The 24,435-nt window shown below is 42.5% G+C and overlaps 1 pseudogene; it reads left to right on the forward strand.

Moving 5' to 3' along the window:
* Positions 1-23,382: 23,382 nt before the first annotated feature.
* Positions 23,383-23,845, forward strand: LOC100657759 (eukaryotic translation initiation factor 5A-2-like; annotated as a pseudogene).
* The last annotated feature ends 590 nt before the right edge of the window (positions 23,846-24,435 follow it).

Here is a 24,435-nt window from a genome sequence, read left to right on the forward strand (position 1 = left end):
AAAGACAGTCTTTTTTAACAAAGACTGGTGCTGGTTTTGGCAAAACTGGATGTCCATCTGTAAAAAATGAAACATGACCCATACCTCACGCCATACACAAAGGCTAATTCAAAATGAATCAAAGACCTAAATATACAACCAAAAACTATAAAGATCACAGAAGAAAAAAATAGGGTCAACACTAGGGGCCCTAATAAGTGGCATAAACAGCCTACAAACCCTAGTCAACAATATACAAACACCAGAAGATACGCTAGATAAATGGAGTCTCCTAAGAATTAAACACTTATGCTCATCAAAAGACTTCACCAAAGAGTAAAAAGAGAACCTATAGACTGGGAAAAAATGTTTGGCTATGACATATTGAACAAATGTCTTATCTCTAAAATTTATAGGAAAATTCAACACCTCTACAATAAAAACACAAATAATCTAATTAAAAAATGGGCAAAGAATGTGAATAGACACTGCACCAAAGAAGACATTCAGGAAATGAGGAAATGCTCATGATCACTAGCCATTAGAGAAATCCAAATCAAAACTACAACGAGATACCATCTCACCCCGACAATACTAACACTAATCAAAAAAAGAGAAAATAACAAATGTTGGAGAGGTTGAGGGAGATTGGAACTCTTACAAACTGCTGGTGGAATGCAAAATGGTACAACCGTTTTGGAAACAATATGGTGCTTCCTTAGAAAGCTAGAAATAGAAATACCATACAATCCAGCTATCCCACTCCTAGGAATATATCTTAGAGAAATAAGAGCCATCACACAAATAAACATACGCACATCCATGTTCATTGCAGCATTATTCACAATAGGAAAAAGATGGAAACAACCTAAGTGCCCGTCAACAGATGAATAGATAAACTATGGCACATACACACACATGGAATACTATGTAAGGATAAAGAACAGTGATGAATCTGCAAAACATCTCACAACATGGATTAATCTGGAGAGCATTATGCTGAGTGAAATAAGTCAATCACAAAAGGACAAATACTGTATGAGACCACTACTACAAAAACTCATGAAAAGATTTACACACAAAAAGAAACAATCTTTGATGGCTACAAGGGAGGGGAGAAGTGGGGAGGGAAAAACACTAAATAGACAATAGATAAGTGGTAACTTTGGTGAAGGGTAAGACAGGGCACAATACTGGGGAAACCAACACCACTTGTCCAAGATAAGGTCATGGAAGCTTCACAGACACATCCAAACTCCCTGAGGGACCAAATTAGTGGGCTGAGGGCTGTGGGGACCATGGTCTCAGGGAACATCTAGCTCAATTGGCATAACACGATTTATAAAGAAAATGTTCTGTATTAGAGTCTAGGGTCTTAAAAGCTTGTGAATGGCCATCTACGATACTCCACTGGTCTCACCCCATCTGGAGAAAAGGCAAATGAAGAAAACCAAAGACACAAGGGAAAGATTAGTCCTTTGGACTAATGGACCAGAGCTACCACAGCCTCCACCAGACTGAGTCCAGCACAGTTAGATGGTGCCCGGCTACCACCACCTACTGCTCTGACAAGGATCACAATAAAGGGTCCCAGACAGAGCTAGAGAAAAATGTGGAACAAAATTCTAACTCATATACACACACACACACACAAAACCAGACTTACTGGTCTTAGAGATTGGAGGAACCCCGAGAGTATGGCCCCTGGACACCCTTTTAGCTCAGTGATGAAGTCATTCTTGAGGGTCATCCTTAGGCCAAAGATTAGACAGGCCCATAAAACAAAACAAGGCTAAATGGATACACCAGCCCAGGGGCAAAGATGAGAAGGCAGAAAGGGACAGGAAAGCTGGTGTTGGGGAACCTAAGGTCGAGAAGGGGAGAGTGTTGACATATTGTGGGGTTGGCAACCAATGTCATGAAACAATGTGTATATTAATTGTTTAATGAGAAGCTAAAATACATTAAAAAAATAAAAACCAAAAAAAGAAAATGAGAGGGAGATAGGAGAAAGAGATAGAGATAGAGCCTAATCACTAAAAATTACTTATGTAATTTCTTTGACAGGCATCAGAGTTCACATCAAGGGCCCACATTTTACTTGAATGTGATTTTTTCTTGCACTTCAGAAGACTCTTAGAGGCCAAGAGTAGAATGTTAACCTAAACGAGTATCTTTCTTCAGCAATCATTACCATTGAGAAAGATGACCATGAACTCACTTTTGTCTATTCAGCCGAAGATCAGACAGGCCTATATGGCCAACAATAAATAACACACATGAGGGACGTGCTTCATAGTTCAATATGTATATGAGACTAATGGACACACCAGCCCAAAAGCAAAGACAAAAAGGCAGGAAGGGACAGGAAAATTGTACGAATGGAAACGGAAATCTGGGGTGGAGAAGGGGAGAGTGTTGACATGGCAACCAATGTCACAAAACAATTTGTGTATTAACTGTTTAATGAGAAACTAATTTGCTATGTAAACTTTCACCTAAATCACAATCAAATTAAAAAAAAAAAGAATTGGTAAAAAGGTTGGAGAGAGGAGGCATCTCTGACCTGAGCCTCATAGGAATCAGCCTTGGGCTATTGATCTTGATTCTTCTTCCCCCTTGTGAAGTTAGAGAAAGTTAGACACCGCCCCACGCCACTTTTACAATTTAAAAAAAAAAAAACAGAAAACCCTATGGAGTACAGTTCTACTCTGACACACGAGTTGGAATCGACTCGATGGCAACTCGTTGGTTTATAAGATGTGAACATTAGGGAAAGCTGATTGAAGGGTTATTTGGGAACTCTCTTTATAACTCTTCTGTAAATATGATTAAAAAAAAAACAGCTACCATTGAATAGAACTCATGGAGACCCTATGCAAGAGTAGAAGCTGTGCTCCATAGGGTTTTCAATGGCTGATTTTTGGAAGTAGATTGCCAGGACTTTCTTCCAAGGCACTTCTGGGTGGACCTGAACTGCCAACCTTTTGGTTAGCAGCTAAGTGCGTTAACTGTTTGCACCACCCAGGGACTTCATGTTACCCATGTGTATTTTTATTTCGATCCAGTCTGTTATACCAAAAGCCTTTGGGCCCAGCTCTACATACTCAGGTGCTCTGTGCTCCCCATTAGGACCCAGGACCCAGGTCTCAGGTGCAGGGATTCCCCTGAGCACAATCAGAAATGTGAGGATTTGGGGATGGAAAGTTGCCTTGTTTGTCTGAGGCAAGGGGTAGACAAATGGGAAAAATTGTAGTTACTGGGAAGCTGTAAATCCGGGCCAAAATGTGCATAGTTCTAATTGCAGGCATAAATTGATTTATTTAATTCATTAGATACATTAAGAGATTCTTAAATATTTTTAGCAGGAAAATGTTAACAGGAGATTACTTCAAGAGGCCTGTGGAATAAGGCTTCCGGTTTGGTGTGTGTGTTGAGGGTTGTTAAAGATAAAGGGGTACCTGGGCCTGAGAAGAAGGGGAGCAGAGAATGTAAGGGTTTCAGGGATGTGCAGGGGTAAAAGCTACAAGGCTGACAGCTGGACACGGTGGTGGTGAGGAGCCCTCTGGCCCTGTTCAAACCCTGCCCAGGCTCCTCTTCTTGCCCTGCCACACGACCTAGATGTTACCCGATTAGGGTCCATACCCTGGAGCAGTCAAGCCAATAAAACGTACTCTACGTCAGAAAGAGTGAGAAAGTTTATTAAGGAGATGTATACATCACCAGGGACCCAGCAGCAACACAGGCTGTCTCTATGAAGTCCCAAGGAGCAATTTTACATTAGAGCTTATATACAATCTTACAAGGGTCAGAAGTGTCTTTGTAGTCCCCATATGGCCAGGGCCGGAGGAGTTATTCATTACAAGATAGTGACAAAAGACTATCGGACTACAGAGATACATATCAGATACCTGGGCTCTGATTTTCTTGGTGTGGGGGCGGGGTTCTAAGTCACAGGTGCTCGGACAGAACAAAGCAAAGTTATTTGCATCAGATTAAAACAAAGAACAAAGTCATTAACATTAGGTCCAAACAAAGTCTTTAACAGAAGTATGCCAAGGAGGAAGCAGACAGAGGAAGGAGAAAAACTTACAGGTTAATCATGGCGTTAGTTATGTCAAGCTCTCAGTTGTCCATTTTGAAAAAGGAGAAAATATGCTGGGGAGTGTTAGGGTCACGTAGGTGCAGCTTGCTTCCCTTTGTTTTTAAAAAAGAAAGTTTTACTATATTTTATTATAAATTTACACATACTCTTTTTTTTTTTCTACCAACGGGAAGGAGCCCTGGTACTGAAACAGGCTGCTCAGCCATATTGAAAACCCCAATCAACACCCCTTTCCCCCTCTGTCTTGCTAACCACAAGCTTGTTTTGAGCAGGAAGTCGCAGCAGGTAGTGGCTCTGTCCACTGACTAGCCCTAGTTACACCTTGAAGCAGGCACAGATTGAAATCACATCCTTCAACTGACACCCACCCCGCCCCCAAATATAGGCATGGGAGGGCTAAAGGCAGAAAATTCCGGGTACCAAACCCACGCCCCTGACGCCACTGGAAACAAAAAGCTCCCCAGCCCCCTTAGTCAGCGAGCACGTGGCCTTACAGTTACTAGACCCCACGCGCTCCTTGTATGCCCAGACAATAAACTTGCCACTTTCTGTTTCCGCTGCAGTGTTCCTCTTATTTCAATTGGCTAATAAGACAGGACAAGAACCCGGGTGGCCTTCGGTTACAGAACTGTAACCGTTAAGTGCTTGGCTGCTAACCAAAAGGCTGGCAGTATGAACCCACCCAGCGGCTTGGATTTAGAAAGACCTGGCTATCTGCTCCCTAAAGATTAAAACCAAAAACCAAACCCAGTGCTGTCCAGTCGATTCTGACTCATAGCGATCCTATAGGACAGAGAAGAACCGCCCCATAGAGTTTCCAAGGAGCGCCTGGCGGATTCAAACTGTCGACCCTTTGGTTTGCAGCCCTAGCACTTACCCGCTATGCCATCAGCGTTTCCCTCTCAAGATTACAACCAAGAAAACCCTACAGGGAAGTTCTACTCTATCACATGGAGTCATTCACTATGCGTCAGAAATCGACTCCACAGCATCAAACAACTACCAATCTGAAAAATCTGTAAAAGTAGAAAACCACTTCATATTTGGGGACCTTTTTATTGTCATCCCTTTTCTGTGTGTAGTTGACATTTTTACAGGGAAACCTGTGTGTATCTTGCATTTTTCACTTTAGTATTATATGAAATAAATTTCCCAGGATGTTATATAGTCTTGATAAACAATATATTAAATGGTTTCTAATTTTTTTAGAGAGACTGTCTAAACTGGTTTCCTTAATTTATTACTCCCCAGCTGTGTTTCTCCTTTACAAATACTGCTTGAATAAATATTTCAAAAAATAAAGTTATAAATATCTTCATACATACATAGGTGTGTGCGCCTGTGTGTAGAGACAGAGAGTGACAGAACAAGAGAGCGAGCGCAAGCAACAACGGTAATGCTTTCAAAGATGGAGGCGGAAGAAGATGGAGGAGGGAAGGGGAGGAGAAAACGAAGGCGGAAGAGTGGAGGGCTATTAGTCCTGTCAAGCATCTTGGTTCCTGGGAGCTAAGCCCTGTAGGAGCGGGCCGTGCCGCCAGGACAGTGGCAGGCGCCACAGGGCGGAAGCAGCCCAGGATCGAGGCCAGAAGGCAGACGCCAGCCTGAAGGCTGCGCAGCGGCGGGTGGGCGCGGGAGCCGCAGTGGGCTCTGGCCCTCACGTGGTCTCTGGTGCCCCCTGCCGTTCACACCGTGAATCTGGAAAGAGCAGACTGCTCCTACTTCTTTTTCCCTTCGCCTTCTCCTCCATTTTGCATCTCCAGCAGCATTTAGACGCCGGTTAAGGGCGCAAGAGCGCGCTTCGGCCCGGGACCCTCCCCGGCGCTGTAGCCGGCGAGCGCTAAGCATTAAGCTTGAGCCGTCGTCCCGAGCCGCCCAGACCCTGAGCCCTCGTTGCGTTTCCTGGTCTGTTGCTGCGGGGATCAACACCCCCACATGGACACAGCCACTTTAGAATAACCTCAAATCCGAACCGGGCTCTTGGCCCAAGAGCCTGGCAGGCTGAGCTTATCCATGATCCATGTGAGGTCAGTTGGGACCCCATGACCCTCTCAAAACCTGATGCCGAATCCCTAAATTGGATCCAGTTAGCATTCCGCCTCACCCCAACCCCCACTTACCATGCCTCCGTTGGCCTGTTTTCTTGGAACAAGCTACCCCTCCTGCAGTCCCAAACCAGGGACCCGATGGCCTGTCCAAAGGTTCCCAGGAATGGTTCCCAGACAGGGGATGACCCCAGCAGCCAGGCATGAGGGTCGAATCCAGAACCCACCCAGCTGCTGCCCCCCGAGACCCCACAAACCTCCCAAGCTGAGCCAGTTCACCCAGAGGGCTTCATGGATAAGGAGGAGTGCTACAAACACTGATGCTCAGTGATTTCCAGACTGAACCTCACAAGGCCTCAAGATTCAGACACATTTTCTCCATTTCTTCATTTATCCACACATTCACCAAGTATATGTAGAGTTCTGGGGTAGTGGGGATGCAAAGGGGAATAAGGAGCTCAGAAGAAGGAAGGAAGTTGGCTTTACAGCCAAGTGGAGTCAAGGATTGAAATGGCCTTGTTGGAAGCATATGCATCAGAAGCTGCCTGCCACTGCCCTGGGTTACACGACCAAGGCATATGCCCAGGGGAAGCATATGCAGGGTAAGAATTGGTCTGCTCTTCCTGAGGGGCAGGAGGGGCCAGAAAACTCTGCCCTTAAGAAAAAGAAATCACCTTTGAATTAAGCTGTGGGAGGTGAAAAGGAATTTTCCAAATAGACTTTCTGGGAAAGAAAGCAGGTGTTCAGTGGCCCCAGGGCATGACACAGCTCAGACTGTTTTCAAGACTGACTCAGAGCAGGGGAGGGCAGGGAGGCAGGCAGTGGCCGCAGCATGGAAGGCAACAGGAGTAGAGGAATGGTTGGCCACTGGCAGTATGGAGGGAGGCATCTGAGGGGAGCAAGATAGGAAGCAGGGAGTTATGACTGGTGTTCAGCCCTGAACTCAGTAGTCTGAGAAACATGGATGATATTTCTGCCTTTGGAGGACTGGTTTTTACAAAGTTTCCACCCTTACTGTAACCCAATGACAATTTTGGAGTATTCCAATGCTCCAGGAATCTGAGGATGAGTCTTGTGTTAGAATTTTTTTTTCAAAAGTATTTTACCCAAGCTTGTAAATCAACTTGTAAATCACTGGTGTTCTTTAACAGTTTCTTCCCCCAGGAGAGGTTGATAACTCCCCAGAGTTCAGCCCATTCATTTGGGGGTCTCATACTGTCAATGACCCACAATCTCTCCAACTTTCCAGGACTGCCAAATAGAGGGTGTCTTCTGGCCTTGCCCTCTGCCCCAAGTCCCAGCCAGGACCTGGGTAGTTGTGGGGCCATGGATGAAGCAGGCTGGATGCAGGGAGCAGGCTGGCATCTCCAGAGTTTCCCCGTTTCCTCAGAACCTGATTTTTTTTCTTGGTGTGACCTTACTACTCCCCAGCATGTTTTCTCCTTTTTCAAAATGGGCAACTAAGAGCTTGACATAATTAATACCATGAAGAACCTGTAAGTTTTTCTCCCTCCTCTGCCAGCCTTCTCCTCCACATACCTTTGTTAAGGACTTTGTTTTGACCTAATGTTAATGACTTTGTTCTTTGTTTTAATCTGATGCAAAATAACTTTGTTTTGTTCTGTCTGACCACCTGTGACTTACAAACCCCCATATGGAAATCAGAGCCCAGGTGTCTGACTTGTACATCTTTAGCCTGATAAGGAGATGTCTGGCATGTGTCTTTTTAGTCTGATAGTCTCTTGTCACTATCTTGTAATGAATAACTCCTCTGGCCATGCTACAAAGAAATTGCTCTTTGGGACTCCATAGAGACAGTCTGTATTGCTACCGGTCCCCGGTTGATGTATACATCTCCTGAGTAAACCTCACTCTTTTTGACTTGTAGTACGTTTCATTGGCTCAACTGCTCCAGGGCACGGACCCTAATCGGGCAACACTTGGTAATGAGATGGGGCCCAACCTTCTCAAAAGTGACTTCATTCCTCCACATGTCTAACCAATTTCAGAGGTGACAGTGAGGTGCAGGGGAGAAAGAACAATACCGAAGGGGCAGGGACTGAGAGGCACTCAAACCTCTCTCATGGCCTTTGATCCAGGCATTATGTCTATGCCTGCCACTTGTTGAATAAAGTCTGAAATGCTGTAACTTTGTCTATAAAGACAAATAAACAAAAGTCTGGAAGCAGAGAGAACAATTAGGAAAAAAAATCATAATCCAGTGAGAGGGGATGAAGATTTGAATTAAGGCAAGAAATGTGGTGAAACAGATTCCATATGCTTCCTTTCATTTGTGGAGAATCAACCTGAAGTTGGCTTAATGTGGCAACATGGGCTGCTTAATCCTGGGCTTTTCTTCTTGGTTCTTCCCCATACCCCTCATCTTCACAATCAAAGACAGAAGTCTGCCCACTGTCCAGTGGAGAAGGATGAGTTAACTTTGGTGTGGCTTCCATGCCGGTGCTCTCCTCAGAGTCTGAATACAAGAAAGTCTCTCCTCACCCTAGCTGTCCCACACCGTTCTTCTCAAGCCCTGCCAGCCTATCAGCTCTGTAACAGTCACCCTGAGCCCCTGCTTCTTCACCCCCAGGTCCAGGGTCTCACTGTCCCAGGGCTCATCCCACACCTGTCTCCTCTCACAAACCTGGGACTCTGCCTTCCAGCTCTCAGAATCACAAAGAAGGAATAGCTCAGCTCCTCTGTGGCTGAGGGCCCCATGTTAGGGTGGCCCAGGGCCAGGCTAGGACATTAACACTGATGCTGAAGTAAAGAGTAGGAGCTGATCATTTTCATGTTTAAAGATTTTCCATTTTTCCCTTCAGCTATATCACCACAGAAGAGGGATTACTAGGCTCAAGGGTATAACCTGATTCAGCTGCCAAATTTCTTTCTCAGTGAGTTGTCTTGCACTCCCAGCCTACATTATACTCCTTCTTCAGCACTGAGTATCATTACTTCTGATATTTAAAAATAGTTTTCTCTGGTTGTGTTAATTTGAATTTCTTTTTTCACTAGTAAGATGCACATTTTTCCACAGTTTCAATCTCCAGTTGTATTTCTATCTTAATACTTGTTTGTTCAGGCCCTTTCTGCTTTATCTTTGGGGTTTCTACTGGTATTTTTTAATGCTGTTAAATGAACTTTTAATGAGTTCCTACTTTGTGTCATGCAAAAACTGTGCTGGGCCACAGAAATGAATCAAACACATGCCTTATCCTTCAGATGACATTCTTCATGGGAAAGCAAGGCAGCCAAGAAGACCGTTTCAATACAAGGTAGGGCTTATTATCAGGTACAGAGAAGAGGCACTATTTCCTGGTAAAGAAAATGCCAGAGGGGAGCACTGAAGGAGTAAGATGAACTGAGGAATTTTACAGGCAGAAAGGACAGCAGGATTAATGGACCCGAGACATGAACCAGCACAAGGTGGTAAAGAAACCACAAAAGGATCAATGTAAAGGCTAAAGTGGGAGAGTGGGAGGGCTGAAAGATGATGTAGTTGGGGTTCCAAAACCAAAAACTAAACCTGTTGCCGTTAAGTCGATCCCAAGTCATAGCAACCCTATTGGACAGAGTAGAACTGCCCCATAGAGTTTCCAGGGCATACCTGGTGGTTCTGAACTGCTGACCTTTTGGTTAGCAGCTGTAGTTGGGGTTAGGAAGTGCGCAATATGAGTAGCCTTGAGCACCACTTGAAGGAGTTCCCATTGTCATCGAGTTGATTCCGACTCAGCAAAGCTATATGACAGAGTAGAACTGCCCCATAGGGTTTCCACGGCTGTAATCTTTACAGGAGCAGATTACCAGGTCTTTTCTTCCATGCAGGAGGCTAGTGGTTTGGAACTGCCAACCTTTCGGTTAGCAGCTGAGCACTTAAACATTGCACCACCAGTGCTGCTGGAATCAAATAAGGTTCTTTCCTCTCACTTGTCAAGAATGAGCAGGTAAGGCTCACAGAGTTTTCCACACTGGCAAAGCTTTATTGAAGAGGCTTGCAATCGGAGACAAGGAGGGCCTAAGCAATGCTTACTCCCGTCTCACAGAACAAAATACTCACCTGGGGCCAGAAAAAATTCATCTTTATTCACAGGCACAGGCAGGGTTTTCCGGCAAGCAGCCTGTTTTGAGCGGGGATAGGTTAACGAAGGTGCGTGTGCAGCAGCTTTCTAAGATGGCTCCTGTCCCGGAGGCCTCTGGGATTCATAGCAGGATTTATTACCGGGCATCCCACCTGCTCAGTCTCTTGCTCCCTGAGTTCGATTCCCTGTCTGTAACTGCAGGCCCTCACTGCCCCTGGTGGAAGGTCACACGGCGGTCACAGGTGAATGTTCTGCGCATGTCCCTGGAGCTGGTTTTCTCCAGCTGCTTTTGAAAGAAAGACAACATTAAAGAAGTTTGTGAGCTATTTTCTGATACACAGCCCCATTGTTCTGGGGAAATGGCTTTGTTTCTGAGCCCTGGCCCATTTCCTGTACTTTGTTTGCAGATTTGCGGGGGCCCTCTGTTCCCTGTCTTACCAGAGCTCCTTTTGAAGGAGTTTAAAAAAAAAAAACCGACTGTCCTCTGATTCCAACTCATAGCGACCCCACGGGGTTCCAGGGTGTAAATCTTTATGGAAGTAGACCACCACATCTTTCTCCCGTGGAGCAGCTGGTGGTTTCAAACCCCTGACCTTTCGGTTAGCAGCTGAGCTTTAACTTTAACCACTGTGCCACCAGGGCTCCTTTTGAAGGAGTTGGGACTGCTTTATGTAGTCAAGGAAAAGCTAATGAATTTTAGCAGGAGAATGATAGGGGCAGGTTAGTCTTCAGAGTGATTCCCCCAGCTGCAGTGTCAAGTGAAAGGGAGAGGGATCCAGAACAGAAGGGGGAGAATAGATTAGGAGCTGAAGACTTAAACTAGAGCTGTGGAAGGACAGACAAAAAGGAGGAACTGGAACAGAATTTATTTGAGAATGTAAAATCCACAAGTCTTGCATTTTTATGAAATGTGGGTGCCTTAGTCATCTAGTGCTGCAATAACAGAAATACCATAAGTAAATGGCTTTAACAAAGAGAAATGTATTCTCTCACAGTCTAGTAGGCTAGAAGTCTGAATTCTGGGTGCCAGCTTCAGCGGAAGGCTTTGTCTCTCTGTCAGCTTTGGAGGAAGGTCCTTGTCATCAGTCTTCCCCTGGTCTAGGAGCTTCTCAGTGCAGGAACCTTGGGTCCAAAGGACACACTCCCCTCCTGGTTCTTCTTGCTTGGTGGCATGAGGTCCCTCTCCCTTCTGCTCCCTTCTCTCTTTTATATCTCAAAAGAGATTGACTCAAAATACAGCCTAATCCTATAGATTGAGTCCTGCCTCATTAACATAACTGCCTCTAATCCTGCCTCATTAACATCATAGAGGCAGTATTTACAACACATAGGAGAATCACAGCAGATCACAAAATGGTGGACAACTACACAGTACTGGAAAACTATGGCCTAGCCAAGTTGATACACATTTTTGGGGGGACACAATAACAGTGGGGGAAGGAGAATTCCACTTACAAATTTAGAATACTTTTGTTTCAGGGCTATTTTGGTGTTAATGCCAGAGGAGGAGGGCGGGGCAAAGGAATAAAGGTGATTGGACTGTAAAGTGTCAAGATCATTCTGGTTATGTTGAGCTTGAAATATCTGTGAGGCATTCCCATATGTCAAGCAGGACAGAGATCAGGGCTGAATCTGGTAGTGAGAAGCACGTGGGTAGAAGTTTAAAATAATGAGCAAGGAGGTGATTGCCCAAGGAAAGTGGGTAGAGAGAAGACAGAGGGTCAAGAACAGGAGGCTAGGGAATGCCCAAGAATAAGGATTGTGCTGAGTATGAGAAGTTCATAAAAATATTCCAAAGAGGAGCTATCTCCCACAGAAATGCTGGATCTATGAGAACAAGGGGAGTCTGGTTTGCTTGGTGCTATGTCTTCAACCACCTAGAACAGTACCCAGCACAGAGTAGCTGTTTAATAATAATTTGATGATTAAAGGTTGAATGAGCTACTCAGAGAGGTGTATGAAAAATCAGGAGCTCAGTGTCCCAGGAGCCAAGGTAGTGATTCTATCACCTCTACTAGGCCTGACTTTAAAAACATCATTTTTATATGTTATTGACTTCAGTGACTTTCAAAAATGAATGATTTGTAAAAGGTTTCTCTCTCTCTCTCTTTTTTTCTTTTATTGTGGTAAAAGTATACACACCAAAACATCCACGAACACAACTCCCACCTTTGCAACTCAATGACATTGATTACATTTTTCATACTGTGCCACAATTATCACTTTCCTCCAAAACATTCCACCACCATTAATATAAACTCAATGCCCACCAAACAAAAACTACCCCTTTCCTTCTCCTTCCCACCCCTGGTAACCATAAATAATCTTTAAAACCAAAAGACCAAATGTGTTACTCTTGAGTCAATTCCAACTCATAGTGACCCTATACAACAGAGCAGAGCTGCCCCATAGGGTTTCCAATGCTGTAAATCTTTACGGAAGCAGACTGCCACATCTTTCTCCTGCGGAGCAGCTGGTGGGTTTGAATCACCTACCTTTTGGTTAGCAGACAAGCCAGCAGGGCTCCTTTAACAATCTTTCGTTCCTATATATCTGCTTATGTCATATAAGTGAGATCATGCAGTATTCGTCCTTTTGTGACTTTCTTCCCTCAGCATGTCTTCCAGGTTCATCCATATTGCGGCATGAATCAGAACTTCATTTCTCTTTACAGCTGCATGTAAAACATTTTTTTTATTGTACTTTAGACGAAGGTTTACAGAATAAACTGGCTTCTCGTTAAACAGTTAGTACACACACTGTTTTATGACATTGGTTAACAACCCCACGACATGCCAACACTCCCTTCTCAACCTTGGGTTCCCCATTACCAGCTTTCCTATCCCTTCCTGCCTTCTTGTCCTTGCTCCTGGGCTGGTGTGCCCCTTTTAAAAGTTTTTAAACTTGATTTTTAACATCGTCATCAAAAATGTCAACAAAAAATATTTGTGCATGATGTTGGAACAGATGTTATAAACTAGATATTGTCCTTCAAATGCAAAGTCTGACATGTTCGCCTACAAGAATGATCAGAGAAATAGAACTACAATATACTGCTTTGTACACCAATGTTCATAGCAGCTTTATCTGTAATAGAAAAAACTGGAACAATCCAAATGTCCATCAACAGGTAAATAGATAAACAAAATGTGGAATATTCATACAATAGAAAACCACTCAGCAATAAAAAAGAAATAAATATTGATACACACAACACTGATGATTTTCAAAATAATAATGCTGCATGACAGATGCTAGACAAAAAAAAGTACATAGTATACGTTATGGATTGAATTGTGTCGCCCAAAGTGTGTGTCAATTTGGCTAGGCCAAGATTCCCGGTATTGTGTGGTTGTCCTCCATCTTGTGATCTGATGTAATTATCCTATGTGTTGTAAATTCTAACCCTTATGATGTAAGTGAGGCAGGATTAGAGGCAGTTATGTTAATGAGGCAGGACACAATCTAAAAGATTAGGTTGTATCTTGAATCAATCTCTTTTGAGATATAAAAGAGAGAAGCGAGCGGAGAAGAGAGGGTCCTCATTACCACCAAGCATGAAGAGCCAGGAGCATGTGCATTCTTTGGACCTGGGGTCCCTGCACTGAGAAGCTCTCAGACCAGGGGAAGATTGATGACAAGGACTTTTCCCCAGAGCCAACAGAGAAAGAAAGCCTTCCCCTGGAGCTGGCACCCTGAATTCAGACTTCGAGCCTCCTAAACTGTGAAGGAATAAACTTCTGTTTGTTAAAGCCATTCACTTGTGGTATTTCTGTTACAGCAGCATTATCATTCTGTTTACATAAAAATCTAGAAAATGCAAACTAATCTATGGAGGCAAAAAGCAGACCAGTGGCTGCCTAGGAGGGCAAGCAGGGGCAGGAGCGAGGGATTACAAATGAGCAAGAGGAAACTTCTGGGGGCAAAGAATATGTTCACTCTTTTGATTGTGGTGATGGTTTCACTGGTGTATACATATGTAAAACTTATCAAATAGTACACTTTGAATATGTGCAGTTTATTGTATGTCAAATATACCTCAATAAAGATGACTTTTTAAAAAGACATTGTAATCATTAAGGTTGTGTGTCCATTTGGCTGGGCCATAATTCTCAGTGGTTTTTTCAGTTATGATCTAGTTTGGTAGTCATATAATGATGTAATCACTTCCATGCTGAGATCTGACATAATGTGATCACCTCCATGATGGAATCTGCTGTGAGTAGCCAATTAGTTGAAAAGGAGTTCCCTTGGGGATGTGGCCTGCATCTAATACAGCGGAACTTTCTGGCTTTTGCTTGCTCTGGACCCTGCAGCTGGCTCCTTTTCATCTGACCTTCAGTTCTTGGGGCATGAGCTAGCAGCTTACCTGCCAATCTTGGGACTCGTCAGCTTTTGCAGTCGTTGAGCCAGTGGCCTGTCAGCCCACCTGCTGATCTTGGAATTTGTTGTCCTCCACAGCCTGTGGACCAGAGGCCTGTTGTCTGACTTGCCAATCTTCAGTTCGCCAGCCCCTGCTGAGTCAGGAGAAGCCTCCAACCTAACCCACGGACTTGAGACTTTCCAGCCTCTACAACTGCATGAGCCATTTCCTTGATATAACTCTCCCTCTCTCTCTCTCTTTCTACATATATATATTATATATATATATATATATAATATATATATATATATAATATATATATAGACGCTTCACTGGTCTTGCTTCTCTAGAGAACCCAACCTAAGACAGATGTGTTTACCCAACTAAAAATGCAGGCAAAATAAAAACATTTCAGAAAATAAAGTCAGGGCAAGTTTATTAAGAACCATCACTAAATTAACTTGACAGTAGTACCACAAGAAAGGTTGGAGATGAAAGAAGAGATGAGGAACAAGAAATTGGCAAACATGTTGGTAACTGTTATCACCTGCTTCTATCCAATATTTTACTAGTGGTCTTTTTTTTAACTAGGGCAAGAAGGGAAAAGGCAGATATAATAGGTGCAATGATAGCAAAAAAAAATGTTATTATCAGCAGATATGATTGTTTATACAGAAAATCCAAGGCTCCACAGATACAGTATTAGAAATAATAAGAGATTTCAGCAAGGTTGCTGTAATATAGGCTAAATATTCCAAAACCCATTGTATTTCTATACACAGGCAAAAAAAAAAACATTTAGAAAATACAACTGAAAAACATCTACAATAGCAACCAAAAACGTGAGGACCTAGAAATAAATCTGGGAGAGTTGTGAAAATAATTATAGTGATTACTGTGTGCCCTGCACTTACCCCAAGTACATACCTAATCCTCAAAGTAATCCTGTGAAACAAGTATTATTATTATCTACAATGTGCAGATGAGCATGCTGTATGTAGCACTGAGAGGTTCAGTAAATTTCCCAAGGTCAAATATCTTACTAGAGCCAGGAGCTCAACTCATGTAGTTGTCTCTAGGGTCAACTTTTATGGAAAAATTGTAACACTTATGGAAGACAGAAAAGGATGCCTAAAGAAATGAAGAGTTACATCACATTCATCTATAGGAAAAATCAATATCAGTAAGATGTTGATTCTCACCAAATTAATCTTGAATTCAATGCAATTTCAGGCAAAATTTTAAAAAGGTTTCCTAAGGAATTTCAAAAGCTGACTTTAAAATTTATACGGAAATGTAATGACCTAAGAGAGTCTTTTAAAAAAAGCAAGATGGGGAAATTGCCCACAAATCTCAAGACTTATCATAAAGATGTGGTCATCAAGGCAGTGTGATATTGTTGAAAGGAAATACAAACGTTCCAAATAAGGAAAAAAGATGGTCCCCAGAAACAGACATCTGTCTAGATCCACTACAAATCAGTCGGATATTTTAATATTTTAATAAGCAGCTGGGACAATCAGGTATTCACATGGGGGAAAAAATGAAATCAGATCCTTACTTTGCAATGTAGATGGAAAGCAGTCCTGAGGGATTGAAACATCAAATATGAAACCCAAAACTTTAAAAATTATAGAAGAAATTGTAAGGGAATAACTTTGTAACTTGGGATAGAAAAGAATTTCTTAAATTGGTCTTGGTGGGTTAACTTCATTCAATCACTTTAATTTAAAATGGCAGCTGTAAGAACTCTTGTCTGATATATTTGCAACTATGCTCACATTTATCAACATACCATCTAATGCTCAGTTTTGAGATTATAATGCAAGGATGGTGTGGACTACATTTGCGTGGGTAGGGGGTTGTGGGTAGTGGTAAGGAACTGAGATGGGAAAAATGTCTTCAAGTGTACTAATTTACTAATAAATATTAGGTGTTTGTTTAAAAAAATTCCCTAAATTAGATACAAACACACAAACTACATAGGAAAGGAGCACTTGATTCTCCTATATTCAACTTAAAAACGTTCGTTCATCAAAACATACCATTTATAAAAAGTGAAAAATACAGTCTACGGAGTGTTAAATGTTATCTGCAATGAAACCAAGAAAAGATTAACCTCCAGGAGATATGTTAAGAGGAGTACGGTGTACTGCATAAGAACACATATGCTGACAACATTTATATGAATTTTAAATACTGGTAAAGATACTGTAAGTTCAGAGATTCATACAATATTTAGTGAGAGTGTAGGAAAAAAAAGAATGCAGAAAAGGAGCAGCTACTTTGGGGAAGTATGTTCCTTGGAACGGACCCTCCCGGCAGGTATATAGGGGCGTCTTCTCATCTAGCCTGCCGCCGGCGAACCCCTAGCCCTGGCAGACCCAGGCAGACCCGGGGGACTTTTGTAACCCACTGTCCAGAAGGCACAGGGACAATGGGGAGCCATGTCTGCCTCGCCGGGGGCAGAGGGCCCTGGGTGACCCCGGATCGTGATTCTCTCCTGTTTTCTCTGATCCTCCCCCATCTACCGAAGAGAATCATGTGCTGCATCTGCAGGGCATCCTTCGCATACCCAGAGAGCCTAGTAGGCAGCTATCCTGATCTGAGCTTTGCCAAGAACTACATAACCTGGTCAAATCTTTGAGCCCGTTTCCTCCATTTAGAAAACACAGGTAACTGTGTGAGGCCTCATGAGATCTTAAAGGACAGGACATGTATCCAGAACAAATACGGTGGCTGGTACTTAGTAAGTCCCCAATACACTCTCCCATTTATTAATCACAATATAAGGACCTCTTCACACCGTCTCCTCGGCTTCCTGCAGTCCCCGGCAAGCCCCGCCCCTGTCACACCCAGCGCCTTGCCAAGAAGGCTCCGCCCTGGCTGCGCAACCAGACTCTCCCCGGGCCCCTCGCACCGGCGCAGGCTGCTCCAAAGAGACAAGCACACCAACTCAGTAGAGCGGGGAATCCGGGAGACAAGGGGGTGACCTGGAAAGAAAGGCTGGGGGTGGTACGTATATGGCCTGGAAGAAACCAGAGAGGTGGGGCGGAAGGATTGACAGAGGGGTGGGGAGAGACAGGGTGGTGGAGAGGGGTGAGCAAGTCTCCGTGGCTGGCCCTAGTCAGACCCCTGGGGCCCAATGCCCTGCAGTAAGACATGACAGGGCGAAACAGAAACGCACCAATCGCGGGAGTGGGTTCGTTGTTGCTCATTTAAATAACCTATCCCTGCCCCGCAACAAATTACGGGATTCATTGGTCCAGCTCTTAGATCTCTCACGAATTCTCCTGCTATGTCTGCAGCTGGCAAAGTTAAGCTCATCCTCAACACCAAGCCCATAACTTCTTACCCACCAACGTCAGGCTGATCGGAGAGCCTGGTGGGGTTCTCAGGTGCTGTAAGAGAAGCATTTACTGTGACCAGAGGTACATCTAACCTTACTGTCACACACTTTCTATCAGGAAAAGCTGAGTGGAGCCTGAGGGGGGAAAGGAGGGTATCTGCTAGCCACCCCTGTCCCCCGTCATGGTTTCTAAATACCACTGCCCTAAAGGATTCAAGGCTTTTTAGGGAAATGGCTTATTCTAAGACTGGAGCCGGGAAAGTGCAAGATGAGCTTGGAACATATTGTGCCAGAAAGTAAGGAAGTGCTCAAAGAATGATGTTGTTGTTATTGTTGTTGGGTGCTGTCAAGTTGATTCCGACTCATAGCGACACTATGTACCACAGAAGAAAATGCTGCCCGGTCCTGCGCCATCCTGACAATCGTCGTTATGCTTGAGCCCATTGTTGCAGCCATTGTGTCAATCCTTCTCATTGAGGGTCGTCCTCTTTTCCGCTGACCCTGTACTTTACCTAGCACGATGTCCTTCTCCAGGGACTGGTTCCTCCTGATAACATGTTCAAAGTATGTGAGATGAAGTCTCACTATCCTTGCTTCTAAGCAGAACTCTGGTTGCCCTTCTTCCAAGACAGATTTGTTCATTCTTTTGGCAGTCCATGGTATATTCAATATTCTTCTCCAGCACCACAATTCAAAGGCATCAATTCTTCTTTGGTCTTCCTTATTCATTGTCCAGCTTTCACATGCATATGATGCGATTGAAAATACCATGGCTTGGGTCAGGCGCACCTTAGTCTTCAAGGTGACATCTTTGCTTTTCAACACTTTAAACTGGTCCTTTGCAGCAGATTTGCCCAGTGCAATACATCATTTGATTTCTTGACTGCTGCTTCCATGGGTATTGATTGTGGATCCAAGTAAAATGAAATCAATATGAAATCCTAGAAAATGCTCCAGTAACTCACAGGAAGGTAAGAAAAGAGAAATAGAGACATGAGAAACAGAGGAAAAGAACAGAAAACAAATATTAAAAGAGCAGACTTAAACCCTAATGGATCAATAGTTACCTTAAATGTAAATGTTCTAAATTCACCAATTAAAAGACAAAGATTAGCAGAATAGACAAAAAAAGAAAAATCACCATCCAACAACATGCTGTCTACGAGAATTCACTTCAAATACAACAAAAGTAGATTGAAAGTAAAAGGATGGTGTCTTAGTTATCTAGTCCTGCTATGATAGAAATACCACAAGTGGATGGCTTTAACAAACAGAAATTTATCTTCTCACAGTTTAGGTGGCTAGAAGTCCAAGTTCAAGGTGCCACTTCTAGGGGTTGGCTTTCTTTCTGTTGGCTCTGGAAGAACGTCCTTGTCTCTACTGAGCTTCTGCTCCTGGACAATCTTCATGTGGCTTGACATCTCTCTTCCCTCATCTCTACTTCTCTCACTTGCTTGTTTAATCTCTGTTATATCTCAAAAGAGATTGACTTAAGATACACCCTACACTAATCCTGCCTCATTAACATAGCAAAGACAAGCCATTCCCAAATGAGATTGTAACCACAGGCATAGAGGTTAAAAAAAAAAAAAATAGGTTAGGACTTACAATATATAATTTTGGGGAACACAATTCAATCCATAACATTATGGGAAAAGTACGCCATAGAAACATTAATAATTTTTTTTTAAAAGGCAGGAGTGGCGAGAATTCTGAGGGCAGTAGTTGTTCAGTAGAAGAATTCTCACCTTCCATGCAGGAGATCATGCAGAGCCACTACCTGTTTGTCAGTGGAGGCTTTCGTGTTGCTATTATATTGAACGGGTTTCAGTGAAGCTTTCAACTCAGATGGACTAGGAAGAAAGGCCTGGCGATTTATTTCTGAAAATCAATCTATGAAAACCCTGTGGATTACAACAGTCCACTCCCTGTGCATGGGGTTTCCATGAGACTGAGGAGCCCACTCGACAGCAGCTACTAACAAAGACACAATCTTTAAAAGGTTGTGAAAGGCAAAGAAGGTTGAGGAACTATTCCTCATTGAAGAACACTAAAGAGACATGATAACTAAATGCTAAACACAATCCTAAGTTATGTCCTTTTGCTATCAAGGTCATTATTGGGACAATAGGTGAAACTTTAATGGGTTCTGAGGTTTAGAGGTTAGTAATATATCTGTTAATTACCTGGTTTTCCTGGTTTTTCTATGGTTATATAGAAGAAGGTCCTTGTTTGTAGAAAATACTGAAGTATTCAGAGATAATATGGCATCAGGTAAAAAAAGAACTGTTCAGGGGAAAATAGCTATTTTAAATGTCTTTGCAGCTTTTCTGTAAGCTTGAGATAGTTTTATATAAAAAAATATTTAAACAAAACAAAATCCATTAACCAAAACATACCATGAAGTGTAAGGAAAAACCACAGGCTGGGAGAAGATATTTTCCATGCTTATAACTGACAAAGGGTCAGTGTCTAGAATATAGAATATCAGTAAGAAAAATGATGGATGACTAAATAGAAAATGGGCAATAAATTGTAAACAGGCAATTGACAAAACAGGCAAATAATCAGCCTCACAAATAAAAACTCACGAAGAACCGGGGTAGTAGTTATGCTATTTGTCCAATAATGGGGATTTTCCAATGCTGTGGAAACTACCTTATGAAAAAGTATTGGCTCAAGGATAATGCTCCTTATCATACATATAAAGATGATTTGTAATTAGTATATTCAATGTCATAAATGCATAGGTGAAACTAAGGTATCTGAGAATGGTTTAATCCGCACAGTGATTCAAACCTGTTCAGCAATATCTTTTTACCCAACAGTTTTACAAAATAAATGAGTAACATAAATGTGTATATTAGTTAGCAACCCTTCATTCTGTTGGCACAAAGCCAGGGAGCAAAATTTACTTGTACTATTAATTATTTACATAGACCAAGAGGCAGTTGTTTGAACAGAGCAAGGTTTAAAATCAGGAAAGTTTTGTGTCAGGGTTGTATCCTTTCACCATACTTATTCAATCTGTATGCTGAGCAAATAATCCGAGAAGCTGGACTACATGAAGAAGGTGGCATCAAGATTGGAAGAAGACTCATTAACAACCTGTGTTATACAGATGACACAACTTTGCTTGCTGAAAGTGAAGGACTTGAAGCACTTGATGATGACGATCAAAGGCTCTAGCCTTCAGTGTGGATTACACCTCAACATAAAGGAAACGAAAATCCTCACAACTGGACCAACAAATAACATCATGATAAACGGAGAAAAGATTGAAGTTGTTAGGGATTTCATTTTACTTGGATACACAATCAACATCCATGGAAGCAGCAGTTAAGAAATACAAACAAGAATTTTAGGCAAATCTGCTGCAAAAAACCTCTTTAAAGTGTTAAAAAGCAAAGATATCACTTTGAGGACTAAGGTGCATCTGATCCAAGCCATGTATTTTCAATTGCCTCATATGCATGCAAAAGCTGGAAAATGAATAAAGAAGGCCGAAGAAGACGGTGTTGGCAAAAAATATTGAATATACCATGGACTGCCAGAAGAACAAACAAATATGTCTTGGAAGAAGTATAGCCAGAATGCTCATTAGAGCAAGGATGGTGAGACTTTGTCTTACGAACTTTGGGCCCATTGTCAGGAGGGACCAGTCTCTGGAGAAGGATATCACTCTTGGTAAAGTGGAGGGTGAGCGAAAAAGAAGAAGACCCTCAACGAGATGGATTGACACAGTGACTGCAATAATGGGCTCAAACATAGCAACGATTGTGAGGATGGTACAGGACCAGGCAATGTTTCATTCTGTTGTACATAGAGTCACTATGAGTGGGAATCGACTCAACGGTACCTAATGACGACATTAATTATTTAAAATGATTCTTCTGTAATAAACTGAAGATGAAAGCCTTTTTCTACTTTACCAACTTTGAGTGTTTGATACCAAAATAGCATTTATCAGAGTTTCAAGACATTGTGCCTTTTTCCTATTCAAGTAATGTTCTTTCATGGTTCTAATTTTGGTAGTTTAATTGCCTGTTCTCTGGCACCTTCTTCCTCTACATCTCACTACTTGTAAAATTACAGATATTTAAAGAGTTCTGAACGTTTTCTTCCAAGAAAAATTTTCACTGTTTTCTCTATATGCCATTTTCTGACAAATTCAAATAATTTAAAAATATTTGGAGTTTTGGTTGTTATTAGCTGCCATCAAGTTGGCATCTGACTCGTGGTGATCCCAGAGTAGAACTGTTCCATAGAGTGCCTTAGTAGTTATTTGGAAACAAAAATGAAAATTCAATAGAAACTTTAAATGGACAAAAACAAAAACCAACCTAGAAGTATTAAATTAAAACCAAAACCAAAACCAGCAAACAAAAAAAAAAACCCCATTGCCATCGAGTTGATTTCAACTCACAGTGACCCTATAGGACAGAGTAGAACTGCCCCCATAGGGTTTCCAAGGAATGGCTGGTGGGTTTGAACTGCCATCCTTTAGGTTAGCAGCCAAGCTCTTAACCACTGCACCACCAGAGCTCCAAATTAAAACTGTGGTGAATATCTTTATAAAAGACAATGTCATGGATTGAATTGTATTCCCCCAAAATGTGTGTCAACTTGGCTAGGCAGTGATTCCCAGTATTGTGTGATTGTCCACCATTTTGCCATCTGATGTGATTTTCCTGTGTGTTGTAAATCCTACCTCTATGATGTTAATGAGGCAGGATTAGAGGCAGTTATGTTAATAAGGCAGGACTTAGTTTACAAGATTAGGTTGTGTTTTAAATCAATCTCTTTTGAGATATAAAAGAGAGAAGAGAACAGAGAGACAGGAGGACCTCATACCACCGAGACAGTGGCAGGGGGTGCAGAGCACGTCCTTTGGATCTGGGGTTCCTGTGCTGAGAAGCTCTGAGACCAGGAGGAGATTGATGACAAGTACCTTCTCCCAGAACTGACAGAAAAAGCCTTCCCCTGGAGCTGGCACCCTGAATCTGGACTTCTAGCGTCCTAGGCTGAGAGAAAATAAATTTCTCTTTGTTAAAGCCATCCACTTGTGGTATTTCTGTTATAGCAGCACTAGATGACTGAAACAGACAAATTAGAAGACATAAAAGAGAGGTCTGGCCTTAGCTGCTGGGAGATGCTTGGAATGTCCTGCCTGATAGGAGTGTCTTTGTTTGCCTGGGAGCTTTTGCCACCAGTCTAACAGTATGATTTATAATGGGGCTTTGGACCATGCAGCATCAGTTTCACTCCAGAAGGGCTAGACACTAAAGATTATCCATGCAGGCAGTATGTGATCAAGCCCCATTAAAAATTCTGGACATGGAACTGCTGCTGCCACCACCGACGCCGTTGCAGCAGCTGTGGGGACCAGTGCGGGTGGGCAGGCAAAAGGCACTCTTTCCCTGCTAAAAGTTCCCTCGGAAAAGCTACCATCTCCCCTGCCCACCATGGAGGATGAAATTGATTTCACTACTGGAGATGCTGGAGCTTTCGGCACTTAACCAACCCCATGCAGTGCTCAGCCCTGCGCACAAACGGCTTCGTGGTGCTCAAAGGACCACCAAGCAAAATAGTGGAGATGTCAACTTCCAAAACTGGAAAGCATGGTCATGCCAAGGTTCACCTTGTTGGAATTGATATTTTCATGGTGAAAAAATATGAAGATATTTGTCCTTCTACTCACAAAATGGATGCTCCAAATATTAAGAGAATTGATTATCAAAAACTGGTGAAGTTTGTGAGGATCTTAAGTTGCCAGAAGGTGAACTAGGCAAAGACATAGAAGGAAAATACGATGTAGGTTAAGATGTACAGGTGTCTGTAATGTGTGCAATGAGTGAAGAATATGTTGTAGCCATAACCAAAACCCCGTTGACGTCAAGTGGATTCCAACTCCTAGCAACACTATAGGACAGATTAACTGCCTCATAGAGTTTTCAAGGAGCATAGGGTGGATTCAAACTGCCAGCGTTTTGGTTAGCAGCCCTAGCACTTAATCACTACGCCACCAGGGTTTCCTGTAGCCATAAAGCCCTGCAAATAAATGGAATCATGAGGCATGAGCAAACTGTTCAGGTCTGGATCAACTGCAGATCTAAAGTTTGGTTCTAAGTTGTCACCAAAGCTATGGACTTCATAAGCAACCTCATTTCTTTTTAATTGTCTTGAAATTGTGCTGGGTTAGTTTTGCAGCGAATTGGCAATTTAAAAAAAAATCAAGATGTATAATTCTGCTTTTTAATTTTGTAGGTGTCTTTCCTATAACATTCTTGTGGTTTTCAGTATGTGAGTCCAAGAAAAAGACAAGGTAGCTTTAGCAGATGTGCTTTATCTGAGCAAATCATTCCTGAATTTTACTTAAATGATAAATAAACCAGGGTTTTAAATCAAACAGTGTAGCATCCAGTGGTACTAAAGTATTACATATAAGTTGAATTGTTCTGCATTAATTTCAGACTTAATATCACAGAATAAACAGATTTATGGATTGGAATTGTCAC

This window comes from Loxodonta africana, chromosome X (assembly GCF_030014295.1).
Source record: "Loxodonta africana isolate mLoxAfr1 chromosome X, mLoxAfr1.hap2, whole genome shotgun sequence".
In the NCBI taxonomy this organism is placed as follows: domain Eukaryota; kingdom Metazoa; phylum Chordata; class Mammalia; order Proboscidea; family Elephantidae; genus Loxodonta; species Loxodonta africana.